Source organism: Halyomorpha halys, unplaced genomic scaffold (assembly GCF_000696795.3).
Source record: "Halyomorpha halys isolate HHAL.00 unplaced genomic scaffold, Hhal_1.1 Scaffold270.1, whole genome shotgun sequence".
Taxonomy (NCBI): domain Eukaryota; kingdom Metazoa; phylum Arthropoda; class Insecta; order Hemiptera; family Pentatomidae; genus Halyomorpha; species Halyomorpha halys.
In genome coordinates, this window is record NW_027105226.1 from 977,622 (window position 1) to 1,004,647 (window position 27,026).

General features: G+C 30.6%; 1 protein-coding gene across 5 annotated transcripts in view; it reads left to right on the plus strand.

Moving 5' to 3' along the window:
• Nucleotides 1–27,026, plus strand: part of EndoA (endophilin-A) — a 262,925-nt gene that overhangs the window by 117,199 nt on the left and 118,700 nt on the right. For 4 of the 5 annotated variants that reach the window (XM_067049691.1, XM_014420464.2, XM_014420467.2 and 1 more), the window contains exon 3: nucleotides 26,254–26,294. The exons of the other annotated variant lie outside the window; for it this stretch is intronic. The gene's annotated coding sequence lies outside the window, so the exon portion shown is untranslated. The remainder of the gene's footprint in view (nucleotides 1–26,253; nucleotides 26,295–27,026) is intronic. 5 annotated transcript variants of the gene reach the window in all.

The window sequence follows — 27,026 nt, forward strand, 5'->3', positions numbered from 1 at the left end:
ATTTTTTTTTAGAAACACATTCACTGAAAGGGATCGTATTATTAGTATTAAAAAAATCAATAAATAATTATGGCCGAAAAACTGTAAAGCTAAAATTGAAGATATATTTATCTATATACAACTTATTTAGATAGCGCTTTCTCCAGGAGTTTGTATATGTTTGACTGGACTACTTGGAAGTTTCCCAGAAATTACGAATCACCAGCTCACCTATGATTGCCAGCTTACTCAACAAGTGATAGCACTAATTCCTTTGAATTGATGATGACTCACGATCATTTGTGATTAGGTCTTCATCATTTGGTGCTATAATGTTTGTTAGTGGCTTAGGCTAGAAGCTAATATATTATTCCTGTTGTATAGCGGAGAGGGTTTGCTATTTAAGTAGAGGAGAGAAACAGAAAAAAATAATTATTGGTAGGTCTAATTAACACAAAGATGAGGTATGATTTGTTTATTGGTTGCAGGTATCGTTTCATAATAGGAAAAGTATAGAAAAATCTAAAAGTTCGAAATGCGTTTTCTTTTATTAAAAAAAAACTCTTGTATGGTATCAAGTAGGAATCGATTTATTGCTGATTTTTTTTTTCAATAAGAAAAAGATGGATTAAATACTTCGAAACGATAAAATGTTTACTCATTTATCACTCAGAGCTCACTTCAGTACCTTCAAACCTCCCTTCTGCATAATAGCAATTAATCTTTTTTAAAATAAGATAAATTTTCTGAAATTCGAGTCTAGAGGGCTCTTTGCGTATAAGTTACTAAAGTCAACATTTTTTCCTAAATAACTAGAAATCAGCTTTTATCTTGTAACTGCTTAGTATGAATGTTGTCATTAGAAACTGCTTGATGAATTTGAGTGTGATAATATAATACGATATCTGTACATCGAATAGTTTTTGAATACAGTTTATCAAAGCCCACTTTTTTCGATAAAGTATTTCAAATAACAACTGGTCTAAAACCCGTCTGCCAGGCCTCTGTACTTCTTCGTAAGAACCGCATTTTTGGCATCATTTTTTCTGGCAGTGTACCCTCTCTATTATACTCCTTCCAAAGTTACAACTGACTACTTTCGGAGGGGGGTGGGCTAGTACAATGAGTAAAGAAGGCATAATTTAAGGAAGGATATGTGAGCATCACCTTAGATCTTTGAAAATTGCTAAGTAACGCCAAGAAATTTGAATTTGAAAAATATAAGGGATCTAGATTATCGTTGATTGACATGAATGGGCCCCGCCCCTATGTAGAAAAGCATGTCAGTGTGTTGGTGTAAGGTCGTAGCGTGCAATGAGGCATTAAACTTGTTTAGCGTAAGAAATTGTGAAACTCTTTTCCTTACAAATTTGTATTTCTCAATCAGCGAGAACCACTCAGCGTAACCGTGGCCCGTGTTGAGTTCTGTTGCCTTAAATAAATAAAACATTCATCCATCTTCCCCTCCTTCTCCCTCTCTGTTCTAAATCACTCCTCACTCCCGATATCTCACTCGCTACCTCTCCCCTCTTATCTCTTTTAATATTTACTATTGTTGGAACGTGTCAGTTAATTTATTATCTCAAGCTTTTGTCTCCGAAATACATGATATTTTTGCTTTATTTCCCTTTTTTTACTGTTGTTTAGGAAAAATTCATTTTTAGAATTTTCGTATCATTTACATGATATCTCGTGACAATATTGTGATTTCCTATTCATTCTTTCCAAAGAGAAAATACATTTTTTTTTTGTGTTCCCATCTCCTAAATATTTAAGAAAAAAAAATTAGCTACATTGTAAACTTATCTTAAACAAGGAATCGGCGTTAACATCTGTTTTATTTTAAATATTTTAAGCAGAGTGTGGAACTAACATATGCTTAAAGAAATACAAACAAATTTGATATATTTTGTTACTTCAATTTATAATAATTAATATCACTTTCTATTATCGAATTATTTTTTTTATTTTAACGTTTTATATTTATGCCATCACCAATATTGATGTCCCCTCCTCCGAAGATACAAGGACAATCTGTTGGAGTAGTTTACAGGGGCGTGAAGCTAAACCGTGTAATACACTTGAGATATACAGGTCAGGACGTCGGCATAAACCAGCTCCAGTTATACTTATTTTATATTATGTATTTATAATTTATATTATATCTCATGAATAAATTGTGACAGTAGTAAGCAAGGTACCATGAATTTTTGATAATTTCTAATACTTAAGTTATTTATAGATTATCTATTAGATTTACGATAATTAAAAAAATCCATGGAACCGTTATTTTTATTTTAAAAAAATTAAAGTCTCAAATAAATTAGTCAAACTATATATTAAATATTAATTTCTTTTTTGGAAGTAGGTTATTAATTTTTTTTTAATATTTATTTATTGCTATTTACAACCGTAAATTATAATACATTTAGTAAATCTGATATCGGTTAAATTGGAGGGTTACACGCGTGTAGAGAAACTACCCATTGAAAGCACTCTAATGACGTTTTACATTAGCAGGTCTCGTGGCCATCTTCTTTTCAGGCGCCTTGAACATTAAGGTCTTTATGTATGATTTCATTTGTGAAAAATTAAGGTTATTAATTTAAAACACAATTTTTTTAGATCTTTTTTTTTATATTTTTCTCTAACGGTTATGCATTTAGGCCATTTTCAAGGAGATATCAATAATATATTTTTTTTTACCACAAATTACTCATCATTATTGACACTACAGTGCCACTAAACCATCAACAATAACACTATATTTATATTAGTATATATTAATCCACTAAGCCTTCGAATTAATGTTTTCTCAGTATGATGTGAGGATTCCAGGTTAGTCGTTTGTACAAAGGTAGTCCCAGGTAGCGGATCTATGAACAGGGATACGAGCAACATTATTAAAGTATACTGTAGGGCAGTCGGCAGTATACTAGACAAACGGTCTAAACTTTCAATCCACTACAAAAGACTGATCTACTTGACTATAATAAGGTCTATCTGGACGTACGGAGTTGAGTTTTGGGGCTCCACTAAACCTTCGAATTCCTCTCGTATCCAATCCTTGCAATCCAAAATCCTTCCTAAAATCCTCCATGTTCCTTACCTTGTCACAAATAATAGCATATATATATATATAAAGACCTTAATGTTCCATATGTAGCCGATCTAGCCCGCACCAGATTCCATTCCTTCCACTATAAACTCCATAACCACTCAAAGCCACTAGGTTTTAACCTTGTTTCCTCTTCTATTCTGACAACCCTCCTAGGCGCCTAAAATGAAGATAGCCACGAGACTGTTCCAATTGTTTATATCGTTATTTACTCGCAACTGCTAGATACAAATTGAAATTATTATTTATAAAACATTTTTATATATTTGAAACCCTGAGTTGTAACTTTCACATCGTTAAAATATTTGTAAGAAAAAATTACTCTGCTTTTCCTTGAATCAGGAGTCACTCACCATATGTTCCCCACTCCCATATGTGACCTTAATGTTCCCTATGTAACCGATCTAGCCCGAACCAGATATCACTCCTTCCATTATAAACTCCCTAACCACCCAAACCCAATAGTTTCTAACCTTGCTTCCTCTTCCATTCTGACAACTCCCCGAGGCGCCTGAAAAGAAGATGGCCACGAGATCTTCTATAGTAAAAACGTTACCAATAGTTAGTTTCTCTAAACGCCTGTATCACTCCATTTTAAACTTATATTAAATATACTGAATGTATTATTGTGTACATTTGTATCTAATGATATTTTAAAAAACCCAACATAATTATGTATCTATCCAATAGAAATGGTAAGATACTGACCTATGTTCAGGATATATTTATTAATGATTATAAAAAATATATTACGATAAGATATTGTAAAACTTGCACAAAATAGGTTTTGATAAGATGACCTATGATTGGTCCCCCTAAATGTGGCCCTAGTACGACAGGCTATTTAGGCAGGCTGAGACAGAGCGAAGAGCGATGAATGGGAGCCGATGGGTCGATAGCTATTTCTGATGGGGGGCACTCAATGGGCCCTCACTGGAGGAAACTTTCATACGGCCATTATCGAAAACCACTTCTGTAGCTGGCATTTCCTATCCGGTTCCAAACATTGTTTCAACTACTTTTAACTCGAACACTTCTAATTTAGATAGTGCTTTTATTTTACTCTCAGGGATTGCTCTTCGATTATATGTATTGTAGCGATATTTTACACCCATTGTAAAATAAAGCACTAAAAATTTTTACTCTTTCCGTGAACAGTAAATGGGCGTAGGTCAGTGTGAAAAATTAAAATAAAAAAGAGACATAATAGAATATTATAAGAATATTATTATAGAGAATAAACAAAATAGAATTATTATTAATTAATTTCATAGTGTGACAATCATAACATAAAAATGATTATAACAATAAATGAGGAATAATTAGTGCATTAAAAATGTAGAAATAGGACTTAAAAATGGAATATAACTTGAATTATAATTTAAAGTGGAGAATTTATAAATAATTTATCTGTGTAAATAAATGTAATTTATTCAGTCAATTCTTTTCAGTTGAAAGGTTTATTTCCTTAAGATAATTATCGACATACCACTATAATCTTATAGTACAAGAGCTCGAGAAGAGAAATAAAGAAAAAAATGCAGTTATTTCAGCCCAATTCTTGATTAGTTTTATGAAAATTAAGTATAATTACTGGTCGAAATTGATGGGTCTGCCAAGTATAGGTAGGAGGAATAAAAAATGGCGCATGTTCAAAAATGCTAAAAAAAATTAATTTTTCATTCGGGGCTCTATAACTTTATAACTTTATAACTACCAACAGCACTAGAAAACCTAAGAGAACATTATTTAAAGTTGAGTAACTTTGCTAAAGTATAAGTCCTAATAGAGCTATGTACGTTCAGTAGTTCTCGAGATATAGCTTTTCATAAACGTTTCATAAAAAAAATTACTAAAAAAATCGGTAGTTAAGAAATTTATTTTTAGAAATCTATGTCTCAAAGACCATTTGACGTACAGATGTCTATAAGCACTCAAATTAAATCTAGTTGAATGCTCTATAAATTAGTTTATAACAATTATATTCGTAAAAGTAGTGGTTTTCATGATATTTGCGAATATCATAAAAACTACTACGCTTACGAAAATAAGTGTCATAAATTACTTTATAGTACGTTAAACTGCCTTTATTTAAAGTGCTGAGAAACATATGTACGTCTCATAGTTACTGTGATATATTATCTCAAAATTCAAAAATGTTATCCGAAAACTAGAAATTAACATTTTGTGAATATATTTTGTCAAATATCATTAAGACTACTATTCCTACAAATTTTCTCTACTATAAATGATGCTCTCTTAGGTTTTCTAGTGTTGTTGGTAGTTTTAAAGATATAGAGCCCCGGATGAAAAATTATTTTTATTTAAAGTTTTGAAACTGGCGCCATTTTTTTCCCCCCCCCTACCTATAATTTGCAGACTCATCAATTCAGGCTATTAATTATACATAGTTTTGATTGATGTAATAAAAGATTGGAGTGAAATAACTGTATTTTTTCTGCTCCTGGGCTTTTGTACTGTTATCGGTATGGAATTGTACGTAATGAGGTGAGCGATTGGCTTGAGTGGCACGCGATGGGTAAAACTCCACATATTGGGTGAACCCACCGAAGTGCTCCAACTAATAAAGCCTTTTAATTACGATTCATCAGTCAGTGTTCCCGTTCTCATTAATACATAATTAAAAAAAATCTATTATTATATGTACCCAAATCCTGATGACATGATTTTTTTCCTTAGATTCTTTTCTGTCTCAGGATATATTAAGTTAAATTAACTTTTGTCTCTGCTATCAATCCTGAATGAATCAGACATCGTTGTGCTTTCCTAATCACATTTTATTATTCGTGGTTGAGTGTTTCAAATGCAAAACGTACTCCACTTCGGTCTATATTTCACTGTAATGAAATAACAACACAATACCAAGGAGTTGTAAAGGCTTGAATCCGGAAAAGGTTGATGTGTACCAATATCTTTGAGTCAAAATTACAAATTATGGAATGTTAGAATCCGAAATAAACCAGCGTATAGGAAAATAAATGTGAGATAAACAACTTGAACATCAGTGAAGATAAAAATTACTTTATTCTTACATATTTATAAATACAACATAGTTTAGTGGTTACAGATCTCTTTCTCTGACTGTTACTTGCTATGTACTGTCTCAGGATTTACATCGGGATGCCAGGATAATCGCTGAAGGCAATTATCCAAAAATAAATTAATTAATATAATTTATATTGAAGTCCTGTAAAAACTATTATTATAATTGAATTCTTTTCCAAAGGCTTGTTTTGTGTTTACCAGTTACCAAATAAATACCTTAGTTCTATTAAATATCATTACCATTAATTATATAATATAATAAGGGGTGGTATTGGGTAATATGATAGTATATAACTTACATCTAGGAACAAAGTGTTTATTTACAATGATTAATATATGATGTTATTTAAATGATTCAAATGCTTCAGATAAATAGTTGCCATAAAATATGATTATTACATCATAACTTATTACCTAATGGTAATGGTATGTACATGTATAAGGAAAACCACCACGCAGGCGACCAAGGAATATATGGGAGGGCACCATATCGGATCTGGCATTGAATACGGGTGTCACTCAGGCTAAGTCAAGAAGCATTTAAGAAATGGATGAAGGCTGTTCCACACTGTAAGGCATAAGGGTTCGTTAAAGAAGAAGAAGAAAAACAATAAAATAAATTATTTATTATTTTTAATTTAATTTCAGATTGAATCGATCAAATTTAGTATTTTGAATAATACTATTAGGTTTAAAAATACCCTTAATTTTTTTGTTTTTCTTAACTGCCGCAACCCTGACCATCTTCTAGTTTAAAAAAAAAAAAAGTGCATCGAACAGCAATTTGAGTGCACTGTATTATGTATAAAAAAAGAAGAAGATGCAGTATTGAAGTTTTTCTGATCGTGTTAGGCAACTTTAGCTTTTACAGCAAAAGTTTATTATTAAATCTGCGCCTTCCTAATTCGGACTTTAACCTCTTCGATCCAACATTAGTAACTTATTCTACCATTATTGGAATAATATTCTCTTAATTTAGAAAATTTGACATATAGGTCAGCACATGGTATAAATCTACAGTGACCTTTAGGTATAGAAATGCCCTTTCTTATCTTTAACTTTAACTATAAATAAATATTATACACATATCCTTATGAGTCCGATAAGCCTACTGTAAAAGAGTTTCGGATGTCATTTATGGAAGACTATTAAATTGTGGTTTCTCGAGCGAGGGTGAAGTATACTAGATTTTACGAGGCAGCAAGTAGTACCCAAGTGCTGATAAAGTATTTAGAGCTCACCTAGTGGTCTTGTGCCCCACTACGGAACTCTTAAACCCATTCTTCATAATGCATATTGAATCCAAGTGGTTAACTTACCACTAAGAACATAACAAAATTATTTATATTCTATACTGTTTTTTAATTGTTATAATAGAATTGAAAAACAAAAATGTGTTCGTTCATATATTTATAGATGCTATATTATATTTTACAAATATAAAATACTTTTATAATAGAATTAAAAAAAAAAAGTTTATTCATATATTTATAGATGCCGTATTATATTTTACAAACATAAAATACTTTTGAGAAGATGGTTGGGGGTGCGGTCAATGAAATACACAAATAAGTATGATTAACTTATTTTAATGTGCCAACGTTTCGGCTAGAGTTTCTAGCCTTCTTCAGGGCTGTTCGCTGGAAGATCGAGCGCCTAATGATTAGGATCATGAATCCTAATACACAGCCCTGAAGAAGGCTAGAAACTCTAGCCGAAACGTTGGCACATTAAAATAAGTTAATCATACTTATTTGTGTTTTTCATTTACCGCACCCCCAACCATCTTCTCCTCATTTATCATCCACGGTCAACCGTCTCTCATAATTATAAAATACTTTTATAATAGAATTGAAAAAAAAAGGTGTTTTAATTTATTTATAGATGCCGTATTATATTTTACAAATAAACGTTATTGTCGCAAACAGACCATTTACCGGTGGTCTGTAAAATTTTTGGCTAGTAACCCAAATTTGGATAACCAACCCAGAGGAAGACGACGATGAACTTAGGCTCACAGTGAAAGAAAACCCTTACCGATCTAGTACAAGAGCCCAAGAGGAGAAAAAGGCAGTTATCTCACCCCAATTTTTGATTACTTTAATGAAAACTATGTATAATTACTAGTCAAAACTGACGAGTCTGCCATGTATAGGTAGGTTAAATAAGAAATGGCGGCTGTTTAAAAGCAATAGAAAAATTTAATTTTTCATTCGGAGCTCTATATCTTAAAAAGTAGGAAGAACACAAGAAAACCTAAGAGAACGTCATTTAAAGATGAGCAAATTTGCTAAAATATTAGCCCTAAAAGAGTTATTTACGTTAAATAGTTCTCGAGATATACCTTTTTAAAAGCAATATTTCATAAAAATGTTGTATGGGACGTACTGAAAGATCAGTAGTTAGTGAATTTATTTTGAAAAATCTATGTCTCAAAAACCATTTGGCGTACAGATGTCTATTAAAACTCAAATGTAAGCTAGTTTAATGAGCTATAAAGTAGTTTACTATGTTTATCTTCGTAGGAGTAATAGTTTTCATGAAATTTGCTAATATAAATTGATTTATAGTTGTTCGGACAAATTTTAATTTGCCAAATTTATATTCATATGTGAATATCAGAAAAACTAATACCCCTACGAAGATAAGTGTCATAAACTACTTTATATTAAGTTAAATTTCCTTTATTTTGAGTTTGGCAGACATATTTGCGTCATATGGATCTTGAGGTATATTTTTTTAAAAATCCAACATTTTATACGAACAACAAGAACTTAACATTTTGTGAGTTAATTTTGTCAAATATCATAAAAACGATAAAATAAAAACTACTCCTACAAAGATAAACATAATTAACTATTTTGTAGTAAATTTAATTAGCTTTAATTTGAGCGCTGGATGTCTGATCTGTACGTCCAATGGTTTGCTGAAATGAAGTTTTTCATAAATTAAACTTATTTTCCGAACAACTACAAATCAATTTATTTTAGCAAATATCATGAAAACTACTATTCCTACAAAAGTAAAAGTCATAAACTTTTTTATAGTCCATTGAACTAGCTTTAATTTGAGTGCTAATAGACATCTCTACGTCACATAGTTCCTGAGATATAGATTTAGGAGATATATCTCGAGAACTATTGGACGTGAATAGCTTTGTTAGGGCTAATATTTCAGTATATTCGCTCATTTATAATCGCATATTTTTATTAACAATTTATTGTAAGATGTAATTTGCTCTTTTATACTGTTATAAATTTCTAATTAAGATTAAACAAAAGTAATGGACATATCAATATGTTCATTTTGCTAATAGATTACAAAAATAGTTAAAATAGGTATGTGATGTAAGTTCTATAAAAATATATACGTTTAAGACTAGTTACCATAGTGATACTACTGTCATGAAAGTGGAACAGCCCAACAGTGTCCTGTTCGGTCGGTGGTATAAAGCCTAACCTAGTACAGTTACCCTCCCCAGCAACTATCATTGATAAGGTTGAAAATTGAATGGAATCAATATGAATTTCGTAAATAATCAAAACACAATATGAGAAAAAAGTATTAACGCTTTACATTTGTTAATGTAACAGTTCGCTGTCACGGAGTAGACTTGCAATGAAGTAAGCGTGACTGTAGGTAGCTTCACTACTGTGGTATGTACTTACAATTTTCACGCCAGACCTAGTCATGGTGGAAATAATCACTACGCAATAGTTGCAACAGTCGCTGCAATAGTTGTAAACGGCTTTTAATGTGCATGTGTGACCTTTAATTGTTTGGGAACACTATACCCAGGCCAAGGGTATAACCACTTCAGCTCGTAGAATCTTATTAACCAGTTAGTCAATAGTTCATTTTACAAGCTAAATTCATCAATAAACCATCTGTTATAAATTCATCAATTAGAATGTCTGCATTTTTTTATTCTCTTTGGTCATTTTATTTATCAATTTTCAACAAATGTACTACGTACTGGAAAATACCATTAAGTTACAAAATGCGACTTTACAGTATTATGTTAAGTGCGGAAAGGCTATGGACTTCATTCGTGTCAGCGAACTTGCTTAAATTCCTACCTGAAATATTGCCATAAACAACATAACACGGAAGGATAATTTAAAATCTCGGAAAATGTCCATTCATGAAAATTCTTCATAACGATATGAATAAAACTCCTTCCTTAATATATTTCTTTTATTACATTCCTGTTCTACGTTTCAAGGCTTTTTCCTCATCTCCAAAAACCGGATTAAAAATCATTACGAATTCAAAACCAACGCATGGGGAAATCACCTCGGAACGTAGAATAGGAATGTAAAAAATAAATTCATAAATGAAAGAAGTTTCATTTACAAAATAATTATAAAAACATAACATAACTCATCATTGTATAGACAAATAAATTATTAAATCTAATTATTTAAATTACAAATAATTTAAACAAAATCGTTATCATGTATTGTCTCCTTGCCTGTTAATAAAGAATACATTTTACTTAAGAAATGGCTGTTCTATTCTAATTATTATTATTATACTGAAACTAATATTTTCTGGCTTGAGCCATAAGAGGGAAAGAATGATAATTATTAATAAATGTATATATATATATATATATATTTTTATGAAAGTTGGAATTTTTCCTTAGGGTATATACTAGGGTATATATATTTATGAGTAATCCAATAAAACTGAATTGGTGAAATTCATTTTTTTTTTTCATCTTTTATTATTCCTTAAGTATAGTACCATTATTTCGGACTATTGTTTAGTTGTTTTTTATATTATATGACATTATTTTATATTTTTTTAAGTGAAACTTCTATAGGAACTTCTAGTGGAAGCTGCTGGAGGAGCCCAGGATTCGACACCAGATCGTAGAGCTAGATAGTAGAGTACTACTACTACGCTAGTAGTAGTAGTAAAGTAAATTGCGTAATCTTTAGTCTTACCTACTTAATCGAGGTGAAATGTAGAGGTCTCGAACAATATCAAAAGTCATGTTATACTGGGCTCCTATTTATACGCCGTCTCTTTTTGATTTAAACGACTTTCTATTTTTAGTATTTTTTGATACGTTTTGAAATATCCTAAAATGTTTGTATTTTTTAATGACTGTTAAATAACTGATTATAAAAATATTCCTGTAAGGAATACAACCAACGACCTATAGGTTATTAATTTAATTTTCTTCTCAATTTAGTTCTGTCTTAAAAATAAATTATATGTCTGAACTTAGGAGGTAAAAAGTACTATGTCATCTTTCACTTAATATTTCTTATTTCTTTTACTTGACAGGAGAGAAAGTAGTTCTAAAAATATTCCCATCGAAATAATAATACACTGTTATTATAAAGCATTTAACTCTACACCTACCAATCTCATTTATAACTATAAAGGAAATATAATTGATTCAATATTTATAACAAGGGTAAATTTACCCCCAAAAATAGATAATAGGAGTATTATTATATGGCCTAAGTTGTTAAGATTTACTTTTAATTTATTTAACTCAAAAGTTGAAATATCAATCCTGTTTTATTGAACGACAAAAGAAGAAGCATATTATATAAAATGACCTCATTGGCGCTCCAATTTGATTAACTTCGCGGGTCATATTCAATTTGCAGAGGTCGTCGGGTAATTGGTGGGACTCTTGCCCGAGATCTAGCCGGAATACCAATGATCTAGTCTGGTTGCTTCGGGGTCTTTGGTGCTGCCTTTTATAATTTACTCTTAAATTCAGTTATCACAGTATAAAATTATATGTTATTTTCGGCGTCTATTTAAAGTGAAAAACAAATTATTATGAACAACATTATGGGTTTGTTTTATTTTATTGGGACTCATTTTCATTTATTTAATATCATTCTAAAAAATTGAAGAAAATGATCTCCTTAATACCACATTAAAATCGCATTGTTTAAAAATGCAACTATATACAATTATTTAAATTGTATTTTCTAGTTTTATCATTTTAGCAAGGTTTCCGTTCTTTCCTTTACCAATTCTAAACGTATTTTTCTGAACCCCAGTCACATTATTAAAATTATACGATTTCATAAATACTACTCCTGAAAGTATTAGTTAATGACCTGGGTGTAGAAGAAGAAAAAAGTTTGAAGATGTCCAAAGGAAAGGGCTGAAACGTTGCTAAAAAGTTGTAATTTTATGTATAAAGTAGAATAAAAAATAAATAAATAAATAAAAAAACAATAATAAAATAAAAAAACAATATTTTTATATAGTTTTAGTTTTAAGCAATGAGGATTGAGGGTTTAATGTAGCCTTAAGGAGAATTATTAAATTTTAATATGTTGCAAGTTATTATTTCCTTAAATTTAAAGATAAAACAAACAATACAATAACGCAGGTATTGTATCGTGTAGTTAACGGATAAACAGAGAGTCTATCTTATCATTAACTTATTATGTTCACCGTATTTATGCTGGAATTCTCCAATTTTTCACAATTCATCAATTATGACTCTTAAAAATAAAGATGTATATAAAACTTGTATGGATGTCTAAAATATGTGGTGGGTATTAGTGATGAAGGGATGTTAAAGATAAGATATTTGAGGCTTAGGCAGTGCAGGGCTAAACTGCACAGCTATAAATTAATATACAAGGTACGCGTTTGCTATTGCGTACTACGTGTTACATGTTTAATTTTAAGATTACCCTGCCCTACAGTATCTTTGTTTAACATACCACTAACGCCTGTTGAACATATTCGCTACTTAGGACTTCATCTTGACAAGAGCCTTAATTGGAATATCCATACTAGAGTTAAACGACAAGAACAATCTAAATTGTTTATATAAATAGCAAATTTAAATTAAATGGCAAAATCATTTGCTACAAAAAACATATACACATCTTATACACTATGATAATCAGACCAATCTGGACATTAAGCTTTGGAGTTTTACCATACCGTTAAATTCCTCCTGTTTCTAATCCTTGCATACAAATTTTTTTATGCTCCTTATCACGTGACAAATAAACTCATCTCTCTAAAGACCTCTACATCCTATTGCAGATTTGGCCCGAAATAGATATAGTCCTTTCATTCCAAAATCCTCACGCATCCAAACCCATTAGTTCTTAGTCTCTCGTCAGTAACAATCCCTGAAAATCCTCTGAGGCGCCTGAAAAGAAGATGGCCTCGGCCTATTTAAAGCGATAATTGAAGTACCGCCATTGGGAGGTTTGTTTCCTAGATTATCATCTGTTCTGAAGCATTCATTACATTTACTTATTAATTTTTTTTTGTACATGTAAATTTCATTAAATAAATAAATTCTAAAACACCTTTAGGATGTGGGCGATATAATCTGTTCTACGAACCGTGTGAAATCGGGTTAACAAGAACACTTTAACTATGAGTGTTATTCTTATTTATCGTTTGATTACACGACAGCCCTGTTATTTTATTCGTTTTTACATTACTGTGTAATAGTCTCCTTTGATAATACTCTTACTTATGCTTATCAAGGAGATCCACAGCTTAGAACGATGTCTCGACTAATGACTGACTTGGAATCTTACCAGACAGAAAACTGTTCGTCCACCTTGGCTACAACGTTATACACACGGTCTAAACTTCCTAATAATTATAAAAAACTCATTTACGTAGCTATAATAAAGTATTTTAGGAATAACGGAGTTGTGCTTTGTTGCTCTCTTAAAATTATCGAATTTTTCTATTATCCAACCCCTAAAATTCAGAATACTTCGTAAAACCCTGACATTAATATTTTGTAATACTGTGTTTAAACAAAAAAAAAAAAAAAAATCATTTTTAAAATAATGTAAAAATAATTTTTTGGCACTTTAAGCTCCCTTCTAATACACTCATATTAATTAATATAAAACTTGACAACCAACATTACTGCAATTCACAGCACAAATGCATTTTTGAATTTCTATAAATAAAAAAAATAATTTTGATTTATTACATTAGATCATTTATTTATATTTTACTTGTTACGACAATTCAGTAGTAATGTTTCAAAGTTGATATTTCTTATGTTTAGACAGCTTATCATTTATTGCAATTTAGTAAAATGGTTTTTTAAAAATGGAAACTGTTTGGAAATGAATTGGATATCATGAAAAGATAATGTGGTTAGTAAGAAAATTCATTGGAAAGAGTGAGGCGGAAGATTATCAGATGGTGTAACAGATGGGTTTTCCTCGGAAATAGACATTGAAGAAGTGGGAACAATTCTCGGATTGAAATGAAATATGACGAAGAGAACGAAAGACGTATTTGCTGAACAAATGGTCGGACTTAAAGCAGGCTGATGAATTTCTTAGCCGCCAAATCCAAGTTCAGCGTTAGTGGATTTATTTAAAGTTGTTTTGCCTATAAATGTCAGAATTATGGGGAGTTTTTGCGTGTTAAATCTTTTTTATTAGGGTTTAATTCAAGTTCGTAGTATGAATTACTTTAGGAGGTATGCTTCGGTTGTTTTGACGCTCTGTTGTTTAAGATAATACTGTTTTGTTCTAAAAGAGGATTATTCTTGTACATTAAAATTTGTTTGTTTGTTTCCATTTAGATTACAATGACGAAGATTTCTACTAACGGTCCAAAGGCGTGATCAATTCCCCTCTTATTGGTTTCACTTTCCCTGTGATGATGAAGAGTATGCCACCCGCTAAATAAGTTCGTCACATTATATAAATGGAATATGATCAGGCAACGTTAAGATTATCATTCAAAAATCCGTTTTTTTTTTTAAATATCTGAATGTAATGTGACGCCAGTCAATGTACTTTACAATGACGTACAATATGACATAAATAGTAAAAGAATTAAATGTAAATAGTAAACTTATTTATTCGTCACTTGTCACTAGTTTATATTTATACTAATGTTTATGATGTTTTATTCTCTTTTTTCACAATTTTTTCATTGATGAAAATCAAGGACAATGAAAAATATTGTTTCTAATACTGAGGAACATATAAGCTAGTGTTACGGTTGCCATGGCGAAATAAAAACACTAGCGAGATATGTTTAGACAAGTGGGCACGGTTTTGTAAAGGTTACAGTGTAGTGATTGAACATGTTACGTTTGTTCAATATGAGGTGGTGATAGTTCATCAGGCCCTGTGTCATTACTGTTAGAATCGAAGTATAACCATATAAGAGATGTTATCGTTAATGTTTTGTTTTGCTAAACTGTGGTGTCTTACTTCAATGGGTGGTCATTACACTAGAAGTGTGAATATAGTGCAGTGCGTCACAACTTTTCTTCGGCACGTCCTAAATAGGAGAGTGGTGACAGGGGTCATCTTCATACTTCTGGGTAAGGTGAGACGGTGGCCGAAAAGGAGATATCGGACAACCTTGTTTTCTGCCAGGAGCACGCCGAAGGACTATGTGGGATTTTAACTAAACTTTATTTTATATTCCTTGTATGAAGTATACCTTCAACCGCATTGTAAGACGCACTTCACTTTTGGTTGGCTGGTTGGGTTGGAGTGGACTGTATAATTGAAAATGAACGTGATTAAATGAAAAATCAAATTCTATTGTTTTATGTTACAAATGGTGTAGTGGGTGGCCGAAAACATTATGATTAGATTGTTAGTAGAATTTTGTATGACTGGGCTATGAAAATTGTAGATCTAACATTGAGGTGGTTGATGATGATGTGGATGTTAACTATTGCTATGTGGACTTACTTCTTTCTTCTTTCTTCCTCTCGCATCTCCAAGCCTCTCCTCTCTCTGCTGCTGGGAACCACTCAAGAAAATCTACTCACTCATGTAGAAATTAATGATCAGTGAACAAAAATAAAGGATGGACGCTTCTCTGGTTGAAGACAAGATGGCTATCTCACACTCATGGCTTGCTTCTCTTGCCACCAAGAGCGCTGGACGAGGTAAGTTTTTGATGCTGGCCACATTGGCGCTACTGGTCCTATATGGAAGCCTTTCTGATTCAACCTTTCCGTTGCCGTAGGTTACCGGAACATTCCTCTTTTGTATAATAATGTAAATTTATTCAATAAAGTTAAGCTAGGGCATTTAAGTTAAGGTTAACTCAACCTATAAGTTTTGTTTGTTTTATTGTGTTTTTTTTAATTTATAGCCATATAAGCTGGTTGGCTTATATTTTTGTAATAATATTGTTTTTCATTTGCAATGCTTTATAAAGATAGCATAATAAATCCATTGATGTTGCAATAAGGCAACCCCCCCCCCTTCTTCCCCGATATTCATGTTGCAGAAAAGCTAGGAAAATAGGAAATATAAATATTTTTTTCAATCTAAATTTAAAGTTATGTATATATACTTTTCTCTAGATCCTTCTTTATCTTTATTTTTTCCGGGAAATATTAATAACTGAGAGAAGTAAATTATTGGAGTAATTTATTTCAAAGTTATGCTTAATATACATCACAATTCGGAGCTAATATTTTAGCATAATGGAGAGCTTTTCATGACTTCATCTCTTTTTCTCAAGCAAATGAAAATAATTTTCTCTCTCTTGTCTTCCAGCATTCATCATACCTTTGACCTAATTAGGAGCTTCTTACTAAATAAGAAATGTTTTATTTTAACTTTTGCTTAAGTTCCTCCCTTAAACGTTCCTACTTCAAGTTAGTTTCCTTTTTTATTTTTGTATTTAGTGTTTTGTTCTAGACTATTAGTTTGAATTTACAACTATACTACCTTATTTAGTTCGAACGCAACATATAACAAAAAGTAATTTTGTAGGATTTTAGTTCCCGATGTCTGTTTTAGGTGGTGCCAAACCTGCTCTAATGAGTTTTATCTAAAGTTTCACCATAACGATCTGCCACTTTTCGAATGGAGAATAAGTGTCCGCCAAAGAGTTACAAAAAATTATGAAGAAAGGAAGATTTTATTTCCGTTATATATTATAATATATAAAGGGAATGCCCTTTGTTGGTAAATAATTTGATTGAATCTATTAAAATAAAATAAAAATCTTAATCGGAACAATTTTTGGCGAGTTCTAATGAAAGCCGTGTCGAACAAACCAGATTTTAAATTGAGTTACTGGAATAATCAGATTAATATTCAAAGTTTCTCAATTTTTTCAAATTTGAGTTTCATAATTGGCTCATTTAACTTTGCTATTTTTCAAACATAACAAGGGGAGGAGTCTTACTTTATTGCATTATTATTTCTACACACTACTATTGTAAAACCAAACAAATATTTTACAATTTATTACACTTATAGTACTAATTCTGTGTATTAAGACAATCTATTTATACAGAAATTAGTAGTTTCCTATTTCATTATGGAAAGAAATAAGTTTGTATAACCTAATTTTAATTTGTCTACATATTTAATGATCTCATACCTCAATTAATGACTGTGCTAATTTAAAAAGAGCGATTGTCCCAAATATGTGCTGTTTTCATTTCCTAAGCGTTTTTTTTTAGTTCACTTAATTAAATCTTAAAAATTTAAATTCATAGAATTGAATTAAATTATTTAACATCGAATGAAAATCATAACACATTAATAAGGTTAAGTGTGTCGTAAACAATAAAACGAAATGTATTTTCAAATTTTGCCTAAACGTAGGTCTAGTTCTAAATGTAGAAGTCTTGAAAAATCTATATTGAAAAAATTAAATTATGAATGCCATTAATTAATAAATTGGTTAATTAGAATGGTCATTAACCACCTGTTTCTGGTAGTATACTGATTTCAAGGAGCCAGCAATTGGAATTGTGAATAACTGGAGTACGTTGTTTACTACTATACCACTTGACCGAATTATTAATTTATGATGATACTCGTTCAACGCATAATTTAATGTTCATTAATTTTTTTTTATCATAGATGTTTCACGGGAATCTAGAATTTATGAATTATCTATGAAAAATCAAAATATAGGCATATTTGAAATGAAAAATTCTTATTCGTTACTTGATCAAAATAATTAGCTGCTTTTTGTCAATTCTTTATGTTAAATTAAAACTTTTAATCACAGTCAATTTACACTATTATACTTTTTCACAACAATAATTGTAACCTTAAAATAGAAGCATATATATATTTTTTAATTTGTGGTTCTAAATTTATGTTTATGATTGTCCTTGAGGATGATCGAATTGGCCGAAACGTCGGTCTTATAAAGAAATATAGATTGTTTTGAGACTTGGGATAAAATTTATTTATTTAAACAATAATAACCAGTCCAAAAGTGAAAAGGTTTTATATAAAATAGTCTATTGATATTACAAAGTAACGAATCAGATCTTTCTTCCCGTTTTTGACTATCAATCCTAAACGGTGGATCCTAGTAAAAAATTTACAATAAAAAAATTAAAGAACTTTAAATTATGTGTCAAAAGCTTGCAATAACATTATAAGTTGGACAAGCGGAAAAGTCTTATACTCCTTACTGCGGTTATTCTTTGGACTCTATTATATATTTTTTTTTTGGATGATCGTTGATTGACCGTGTGTGCTATATTAAAGGAAGATTGTCCGGCTGCGGTTAAAAAAAAAAATAGTAATTAAATTATTTAATGATATAACGTATCGCTCCACGTTGCAGGTTTAAAAATAATATAAATATTTTTTTATTTTTTATATGTTTATAAAAATGAACATTGTAAATTAAAGAAAAAAAATTAAGATTTACAGTGAAAGTATAACAAGCAAGAATTACAAAACGGTATTAGTCAATTCATGAAAACGGAAATAATAATATATAAAAAATGTACAAAAATATAGCAAATAAATAGGAGAAAAGAGTGAAGAAAGTGCCGTTTTTTTTTTTTACAGAAGGCTCATTAAACAAGCAACCTTAAAAAAGTAAAAAAAAAATTGATATTTCAAATTTTTGAGAAGAGTGGGTAATCCTGTACTCCGGTTTATATGAAATTCTCCTCATATGCCTCCACTCAGAAAATTTCTAGATGCAGTTCTAAATCATGGACAAATATTGGCCACATTCTGAACGCAATTTCATAGCGATGTGTATAATTACGTATCTTTCTCGGGATCTGAGAAAGCAAAATGTTTTCTTTATCTTAGACGACCTGGTTTCCACGGCATTGGAATAATGCTGTGGTCTGTCTTGAGGTTTCCTTAATGAGAGGCGGCTGAGAGTATTGCATCACTATTGTTCTGGAAAATTATTCACGAGTTCAATATAAAAAAAATAAGGATGACAATAAATAATAAAACCTTATTTTATTTATTTATTTTTATTTAATGTTGCTTCGACTACTACGTCTAATAACGACAACTTATCTTTCTAAATTAGTCTGATTTATTTTAACAGATTATTTATATTACTCAGCTTTCTATAAAATTTTATTCTAAAATCATCTCTTCGTTAAATGTATTTTTCAATTTAAAAAAATCGTTTCTGTCGTTCTTGTGTTGAGCGTTAAGTGGTGCGTTGTCGCTAGCTTGGTATGTTGATGAATGTTATCATAATAGCAGATGGATTCAAATTGCTACTCTGCTTATTATGCATTCCGTGGAAGTTTTTTTTTTGGGGGTAGGGGGGCAGCCAAGCAAGATTGTGATTTTTCATCACACGAAGGTGGTTAAGTGATGATACACCTTAATACCCTTTCTTCGCTCCAATTTCTCTGTTGTTTATTTTTAATATCCTTCATCCATTCATTTAAAAACGTTGAACTTGTTGGAAAACATGGCTCAAAATGTTTGGTCGCATTTTTGCTCCTTTATCGGCTTCTTCATTTCCTCCTATCCCTAGAAAGGTCCCATGCTAGTGTTTTTTAAAATTAAAAACAGCATGCAAAGATGTTATTTCACGGATCTAAGAAATTGGATGGCAAGATGAATGGTTCATCATGGGAGACAAGTTAAGAATGGTCCAACAGACAGTGAAACGTCCAACCAGTAACTTGAATCTGCTACGGAGAGAAGATGTGGTACTAACCCGTCTTCTGATTGGCCTTACTCGACTCACCCACTACCATCTCGTGAAAAAAGAAAATGCACCGATGTGTCGTTACTGCGGAAACGATCTCACCGTTAGGCACATCCTCATTGAATGTATTGCTCACGAACCACATCGATTCTGTCCATATTTACAGGAGGTGTTGAGAGGAGATCCCAAAACAATAACAAAACTTTTTCACTTTTTAAAAATCATTAATATTTATCATCACATATAGTCTAAGTGTCCAGAATTGATAAGTGTTTGCAAAATTTAATATAGTAATTTACTAACCTCGTCAATTCTAATTGCAACTTTGTAAATTTTAAATATGTAATTGTTGATTTGTAACTTTCTCACTTTGTAACTTTGTGAATATGCCAATTTTAATCGACTGTAAATTCAGTGTAAATGGCCCTAGTGGTCGAAACTCTTAAATAAATAAAAAATAATGCCTTTTAATCTATTTATTCGTCTTTTAACTGGTATATTCATTTCTTTTATTATTTTATTGTTGTGGTTATTTTATTTTTCCCCATATATAGTTATTGATTGCATTTGTGTAATGGACCAAACGCGTGTTTGGATCACTGGAAATGGGAGGTATGAGGGAGTGGATTAGAATAGCATAGATAGGGTTGAGAACACAAAAACAAGAATAGAAAGAATGAATAGGGAATATGTAATACTTAGTGCGATAAGAAGAAGGAAAACAATATAGATAAGAAAAATAAAATAAAATAGTTAAAAGATATAATTATGCCTTATACATGGTCTAAAGTTGTTAGTAGTCCATAAATTTCGCAATCATTGATGACTGCTAATGTGTCTGTTGCAATTATAGTTTTTTTAATATTCATTTTTAACGTAGTCAAACACTTTCTGGATTGCCCTTATTTTACAATTGAAAAATACAATATGACCAATTAATCTCTATTTAATTATGGTGTATGGTGTCACAATACAGCTACCAGCAACTTTTTCTGATTTCGGGCCATCAGTGAAAATTATTTCATGTTTAGAAAATAGATTTTGATTTGTTTTCAGGATTTTAAAAATATATTACATAATCCATTGAAATAAATCGAAAATTGTACAATGGCATTTTTCTTTAAATTTTTCTGATATTGATTATCAGTGAATATTATTTCGTGATTAGATAATAGGATTTGGTTTGTTTTCAGTATTTAAACGAAATATTTCATAATCCATTGAAATGAATCGAAAATTGTACTTGGTCATTTTTCTGCTTTTTACCCATCAGTGAAAATTATTTCGTGATTAGAAAATATATTTTGGTTTATTTTCAGCATTTAAAACATATATTTCAAAATCCATTGAAATGTATCGAAAATTGTACAAAAGCATTTTTCTTTTACTGTGTTTTATACGATAATGTAATCGGTCACATAATTTATTTATAATACGATACTTAAGTGATATGACCATATTTTGTTTGGAATAATAGGTATTCACCTTTTGTGCCTTTGCACTCAATGTCACATCACTCGCCAACTCCACCCTAAAGCCTCGTGACTTTATTGTGTTACTCGAGGCGATAAAACTTTCAGCGACCTTTTGTGACGAAGTTACTTAACAAGGCGCTAAAAACGTTGCTCTACTTGGTTCCTGGAAAACATAAATTTTGCCCAGTACTCCGGGGTGAGTCATGGAAGCGTTAAATACTTTCTGAGAGCTCATTATTATTTTTTTTTCGGAACACTGAATTCCCGTGGAGACAGTTCTTTACTGTTTTGAATCAGATTGTTATTTAATGGGTTTTCCCCAGCAATACGTCAGTGGTTTGGTGAGTTCATATCTGCTCATTACCACAGCCCTGAGTTGAAATTTAAAGATTTAAGTTGAGCTTTACGTGGTTTGTTGGTGGTTGTTCTATATGATCGTACAGAATATAGTTGTCCAGTCAAATTAAGGAAAAACTATAATTTACTAAATAATTCAAAAACACTATCCAAATTATAGTCTCAAAACATTTATTTCATTCACACATCCAACGTTTCAGCCAATTCGGCCATCTTCAGGGACAATCTTAATTTACTATGAGACATATCATTTAACCCTTTTAAAAAAACTCCATACAGGCTATTCTGCCCAGGTCAAAATATTTACATCTAACATGTCAAAAATACAATAAACACCTAATAAGTCAAAAACATAAAAAACACAGTCAAATTATTTCTCTTTTACCACAATTTATACACTCACTAAATAAATTGTGGTAAAAGAGAAATAATTTGACTGTGTTTTTTATGTTTTTGACTTATTAGGTGTTTATTGTATTTTTGACATATTAGATGTAAATATTTTGACCTGGGCAGAATAGCCTGTATGGAGTTTTTTTAAAAGGGTTAAATGATATGTCTCATAGTAAATTAAGATTGTCCCTGAAGATGGCCGAATTGGCCGAAACGTTGGACGTGTGAATGAAATAAATGTTTTGAGACTATAATTTGGATAGTGTTTTTGAATTATTTAGTAAAAAATTGCCAGTCTCAAGAAAGAAATTTAAAGATTATAAAGATTATAAAGAAAAACTATAATGATAATGAAAACCATACAAATTAAATAAAAAATGAAACAAGAATCTTTCAAGGTATAAATACATGACCATAAATAAGTCAAAATTTGTTAGTCAACTTTAGCGGTTAATTTTTAATTTTGCAAAGCACTAATGTACATTTAAAAAGACATTATATGTTCAGGTAATTAGATTAACTAGTTTTTGATAAAAATTCAAGAGTAAAGGTTGAATTATAGGTTATGTAGTACTATTTTTACGAATTTTTATCATCTACCTACTTTTCTGATATTTACGTATTCTTTAATTTCGCCTGTCTTTATTGTTCTTATTTTTATAATGTAAATTGAATTTAATAGCCGATAAAAGTTAAAAGAACACACAAGCGTGTGGTTACCGACGTTAATTGCTTCCTTTGATTACCTCGCATTGGCACAAGTGTTGAATTTGCGGCGAGTGGCAAAGGTATCTAGAATAAGGAAATTGACATATTGGTTGATATTCCTTTTTGGCTTAGTTCTCTGCGGTAAATTGGGCATTTTTTAAAATTAGTTGTTATTATTAATATTTCTCTTTATTTTTCCCTTAAATAATGGCTTTCTGATGATAATTCTTCTAAAATCAAGTTTAAGGCAGCCTTGAAAGTCTAATTCTAAGCCGGGTTAGAACTTCTCTGCGCTTGTGGTCTGCCAAGGCTTTTCATGTTTTAAGCTTTCTTGTGTATTTTCCCACGCTTCTTTCCATTCCTTGAGTATTTCTTCTGGAGGCCCAAGTTCTTCGGTTGTTAAGAGGCTACAAAAGTCATTTTGATTTTTATGGCTGATTTTCTTCCACCAGAAGCTTTGTGATATTTACTTGCGTTGTATAGGTATGTTTTTCAATTAAATTAGAAGAAAATAATTAAAAATAATTGAAAACAATTATTAATATTATGATATCTAATCGTAAAACTCATATTCTCCATTTAAGTTTTTATAATAAACTTAAAAAACTTCAAATTTCGATAAAATAACATTTTTTAATCTCCATTTTTTTTAGAAAAATTGTCAGTCACACTCTCACATTGACGAAAAAAAAAATCGTTGTTTAAAAAACCTTGTTTTATTGATAGGTTTTTTTTCAGGTTTACTATAAAATATGTTAAAGTGAAGAATATAAGTTTTAAAGTTAAAACTTTCGGTTATACTACATACAATTTTGAAACATAAAATCGAAATGTCCTAAACATTCTTGAAGTAAACTTTCATTAAATCTTTTGTTGATTTTGTATTTTTTTTTTTTCACTTGCTTTACTTCTTACTTGCTACTTTTAGTAAGATTAGGAAATTTTGGAAAAAAAAAAATTTTCGAAAACATACCTTTCATGATCTTAGGGATTTGGAAAATGTTTTTTAATTATCTATTTATCTTTCTTTGGATAATTTTTCGTGTGCTATTTAAATGTTGCATTGATATATTTGTTTACTATTGTAGCTTCCTTATAAATTGTCTATTATTACTTTCAATTAAATTTTTACATGAAGGCTAAGACGTTTTTTGATCAGGAGACTAAGCTGCATCGTTCTTGAATGACCTATCCCCGACCGTATTAAGACATTATTGTGGCTTCTTCTCATCTTGATCGCTTCCATGGCTTCCCTTCCCTTTTTATACCCTTCAGCTTGCTTGGACAGAAATTTCTCGATGTTCTTTTTGAGCTTTTTTCTTTAGTGAACGAGAAATGTCTTTAGGTTTCTAATTTTTCACATTATAAAGAATTTATAATAACATTTATATGTTATGTATATCTATCCGTGGCTGTGGTACCACGGATGGATAGATAAAGAATTTATTGAAGATATTTTCGGCAATAGAGCAGTCGTGCTAACGATGATAATTCACGATCAATCGGAATGTCAGTCATCGTTCGAACCCAGATTGTTTCTATCAGGAAGACTCTACACCATCAGTCCAACTGACGCTTAATAAAAGCTATGAGCTACCGCATGCCTTATTATGCTATTATTTTGACATTTGCGTGCAATAAAAAAGTGAAATGTGACCCAAGTAACCATTGCCTCCCCTTCAATTTCCCAGTGTACCCCTTCCTTTTCAAAATCTTAATGATCCAATTTTATAATTTTGTCGGTAATCAGTCATAAGACTTTCACGATCAATCTGAATGTTCAACTTTTGCTTTACTGTCATTCGGCCTGATGGTGTAGTACTGTATAGTGGTATGCAGAACTCTTTTATTTGTAGTAATCGAGGTTATCAAAAGAAATATTACACTAAAGTTAAAATAATAAAATTAAATTTAGAGTTTTTATAATAATTATAGCATATACTTAGTTATGTCGAAACAAATTTGTAAGAAAAAGTTGTAGTTTTTTTTTTAGTTTCATAGATTTTCATCATGCACTGCTTTGCTCGAATACTGACAAACATTTTTTTTTTAAATTTTTATTTTGTATTTGAGGTATTCCGTATACTGCACCATGTACTGGATTTAATTTGTAACGACTTTAAGTAAAGAAATTAACCTCAGGCTACGGTAATATATTTCGTTCAGTTCTAAATAAAATTAATTTTTTTTGGACTTTTAGCCAACATTCCCCGCTTGACTCCCCGATGAAGACCTGAAACTCAGTTCGAAACGTTGGCATAAATAAATATTTTTTTGTTTATTTGTATTTTCCTTTTCTGACGGCATCCCCCGACCATCTTCTCTAATCAGTAATCTACGATCAACTATCTACACCTCTTTATAACATTTTTATCGCTCATTATAATCATCTATTATATCATCATCACTATCTAATGATGATTTTATATGTATAACAGAAGGAGGTGGTTTGGAATGAATCAAAATAAATGTGCATTTATGGTCGATACTTCGGTCTATGTTGTTGGCCTGCATAAGTCCTAGGAATAACAAAACACATGAATAATAGATAATAAAAGGAATAAATAAATTTACATGGGCCCTGTTTCATAATAAAGTACAAACTAATACTATTAGTCTTGTGGATTTATCTTAATTCAATTACTCTGCAGAAAAATATAACCTTAAAATTGAGGTGTAGATAGTTGACCGTAGATTAATGCTTGAAGAAGTTTGTCGGGGGGTGCAGTCAGCAAAGAACAACATAAATAAACAAAACCATATTTATTTATTTTATGTCGACGTTTCGACCTGAGTTTCAGGTCTTCATCAGGGGTTGTGTCGCAGAGGAGGGAAATATTAGAACTGAGTTAAATAAATAAATATGGTTTTGTTTATTTATGTTGTTCTTTGCTGACCGCACCCCCCGACATTGTATTGGAATAACCTAAAAAAGAGAATGTAAATTAGAATAGTATTTATTCAATATATAGTTTGTTCGCCTTCTAATATTGTTTTTGTTTTTGAATTCTAAAATTATCATTTGAACATTTTTTTTTTTTTTTTTAATGAAAATAGTTAATTTTACTAACGAGTTTTTATCTTAGGCTTATTAGTAAAGATTATATAGAATCTTATCTAACAAAAAGTTAATGAATACATTTTATTTGTACTGCAAATATGTTATTTTTATTTCAATACCTAATTATGGAACGAAAGTGTATCTTAATGAAAAATCAATTGATGATCTTATTGTTTTAGGCTGGTGGTTGCTGAAATCGTTATAGTTGGAACATATATCTGTAAGTTTAATTTGAAATACAATACCCTTGTTGAGCTCTTAAATTCTTCTTTAGGTAATATTCTCATCTAAATGGATGTTTTATTTTCCTTTTACTTATTATTAGATTTTGTAAGAATAATGGACCTATAGACCAACGAATAGCAAATATAAGCTGTTAATTGATTTGAGAATAATATTTATACGATTTTTATGTATATAAATGATTTTGGTAGATTTTTCTTTTTTGAACTTTTTCTTATGATGAAATAATTTGTCCTCATGGAGTCGTTATTGTCATTAAGGTCGTATTCCCCCAGCCACTTTTGTTTGGAACAGTGAGTTATTTGTTTCCTTAACACTTAAAATAATGGCAGGGGTTGGAGAAAAAGTTGAGAGTCCCTAAACTCGAACATTAACTCAATTCTCGTACAAAATTTCACCCCTTAAATATATTTGATGGGGTTGAGTGATGCTTAAAACTTTTAGAAACTCCGAAAAACAAAACAGTAAGGCATTTCCTTAATACCTCCTTAAAAGTAAAGCAATAACTGTTAAATAAAAATATATATTGTTGACAAAAAGATTAAAGTGTCCTCTACTTCTGATGTACAAATATAATCTATTGTTTGTTTGTTTGTGTTTGTTTAGTGGCGTAAAATGAATGAGTCATCAACGGTATTGATTTTTATGTATTCTTGCTTATATTTGTTTTATTATTATTATTATTATTATTATTATTATTATTATTTAA